The sequence below is a fragment of the Pteropus vampyrus genome, unplaced genomic scaffold (genome assembly GCF_000151845.1).
Source record: "Pteropus vampyrus isolate Shadow unplaced genomic scaffold, Pvam_2.0 Scaffold86, whole genome shotgun sequence".
Taxonomy (NCBI): domain Eukaryota; kingdom Metazoa; phylum Chordata; class Mammalia; order Chiroptera; family Pteropodidae; genus Pteropus; species Pteropus vampyrus.
Window position 1 is genome coordinate 638767 of NW_011888867.1, and position 2834 is coordinate 641600.

Consider the following 2834-nt stretch of genomic DNA (forward strand, 5'->3'; position numbering starts at 1 on the left):
GGGACAGCTGGTCACCCTCCCAGTGGCCAGCCTGAGACTCGCCTGGTGAAAATAGATTCCAAATCAGAAGTTCTACAGGTAGCGCCCTGGAACCTGCACTTAAAAGCATCCCGCTGCGCAGTGAAGTCTGAGAAACACAGCTAAGGGGAGACTGTCTCGGAAACACTGGAGCCTGGCTCCCAGGGCATGTGGGGATGACTCAGTGCGAGCCCCCCACTCGTGGGAACCAAGGGAAGTCAGGTCTGTCCTTGTGTCTTGTGTCTCCCCTTCAGTGGTGAGGGGGATGACGGTGACAATGGTGAGGAAGGTAGCTCCCATAGCCATATTATTCCCCCTTTACAGATGAGGAAACTGAAGCTCAGAGATGACAGGTTACTTGCCCAAAGTCACACAACTAGTAAGTGGCAGAGCCAGGACTCGGAGCCAGCTCTGTCCCCACTGCCTTGCAAACCCAAACCCATCCTCTCCCTTCATGGACTCAGGCTCTCAGCCTCCGGGAAAACAAAAACAGTCCCCTGTGGCTCAAAACACAAAGGTTGACAAGATGACCACCAATGTCCCCACTAAGGCCAGACAGCTAGAACGTGGGCGGGAGGGCCGTACTAGCTGCTCCTCCCCATTAAGCAAGGCTCGCACATCCCTGTTACGCCAGCCATACCAAGAGAACCAGGGGCAGGAAATCACTGCTCCTCTTTAATCCGACATTCTTCCTGCTGCCGAGGGGAAATGCAGCCACGCAAATCCTGCATCTTAAAGCCCGAACAGTTAAAGAGTCGGAGATGCATCGGCCTCCAGGCCAGGTCTGCACGGACTGGTCAGAGCTCTCACATCAAAAGCCACTGGAGACAGAAGAGGAGCTGCTTTGTCAAATCAGGGAGGGGGACCAGAGGCCTTCGTGAGCAGAGCTTGAAACCCACTGCTCTGTGCCAACCTCTCCAGGGTACGTTTGGGGAGACCGAGGCCCAGGATGGTGCAGAAAGTTGCTCCAGATGACAGAGCAAATGGTGACATAGCTCAGATGAAACCTCAGGGCCATTGGTCCCCAAGTGCTCAAGCTTTTCCACCCCATTAGACCAACTCTGGTGAGCAAGGGGTGGCATGAGCTGTTTGCCCTTTTCACAAAGGACAACGTTTCTCAACCCTGGCTGCATGATCAACCCCGGGGCACGATCCAGCACACCCCTGTATTACTCTTCTTCCCTTTCCCCCACAAATGGCTGCTCAGGAAAACAAATCTCCCTCACCAAGTCAGGGCCATCTCCCACTCGACAGATGGCAGGAAGATGGGGTTTAATCCACGACCGCAGATAAAAAGGCCTAGTGGTCTTGCCTGTGCTCATCCTTCGAGGCTGTGGTTGGTGCCCTTCCTCCAAGAAGCCTGCCCTGACTGCTCGGCCTACACTACTTTCTCTTTTCTTATCTCCTTCTCCCAGTAAGGATCAGAGATTGCACCCTAGTGATCTTGTATATGGCAGGTTTGGGGACACTTGAGGCTGTCCACAGGGCCAGGATAAAGGCTTAAAATGATCACGACGGTGATAATAATGGTGACAGTTACCATTATTGAACGTTCAGCACATTGCCTACATGCTCTACGATCTCATTCAATCCTCCCAATAGACCTCTGAAGTAATGGCCAAATTGTTTTCATTTGGCCTCATCTATAAAATGGGGAGAATGATAGTACTTGCTTCATAGATTTGTTACGAGGATTAGCTAACGTGTGTAAAGTGCTTAGGGCAGTAACTGGATGGAGCTGGCTCTAAGTATCTTTGCTGGTATCATTATTACTATTATTATTATTATATTGCCTCCATCCTACAGATGAAGAAACAGACTCAGAGAGGTTAAGTGACTTTCTCAGGGTCAGACAGCTGCTAAGACGTGGAGCTAGGACTGAGGACCACGCCCACTGCCCCTTCTCTTGTTGGCGCACAGTCTGACCACCCGGGATAGCTAATTTATGGCATCTCCAAGCCGGAAGAGACGTTGGCATTAACCCCGCCCCACTCCCCCTGCAAGCCAGGAGTCCCTTCCGCAGCAGCCCTGTGAGAAGGTCCAGCTTCTGCTGGAATTCTGAACCACAGTGTTCTCAGCGGTCAGGGACCATGCCTGTGTGTTCGTTCACCTCTGTGTCCCCTGGGCACACACTAGACCCAAAAGAAATACCAACATGATTTGGTCGAGACCCAAGAATCCATAGTTTGAAGGTACTCCACCCCACCCCACTCACAGCCTCCTCTGTGAACCCCAACATGGCCCACCCACTCGCATTACCCCAAGATACTGCAGCCTTTGTCTCTCAGGGTCCCAATCCACCCTCCATCCCCTCGAGAAGCTCTGTGGGGAAGGAGCCAGTCTCTAGCTTCCCAGGGCAGGTCAAACTGGAGACACATCTGCCCTACAGGCAGGAGGCAGCTGGGGAAAATGAGTCACCCCCATGGGCACACAACACTGGAGAAGGGGGTGGCGCTGGGCTGCATGGGTACCCCTCCTCCCTCAATACCCCTCTTGGAACAGCCTCTCTGGCTGCCCCCTCTTTTGGAAGCTACCAAATCCCCTACCCGTTCCTCACTGCCCACCCACCCTCAACCAGGCTTTTGCTCCCACTACCTACCTGAGCTGGGCCTGCTCCCGACTTGGTTCCCTCCCATGACCAGCTCCTCACTCCTTCTCATCTAATACCCTGGGACTAACGCCATCTCTGCTTCCGACTAAGTTAACTGCAATTTTTAAGTTTGACTCCAGGACACTGGTTCTCAACCGGGGGTGATCCCACCCCCAAACCCAGACCCATTCAGCAGGGTCCGGAGACACATTTTTGGTTGTCACAA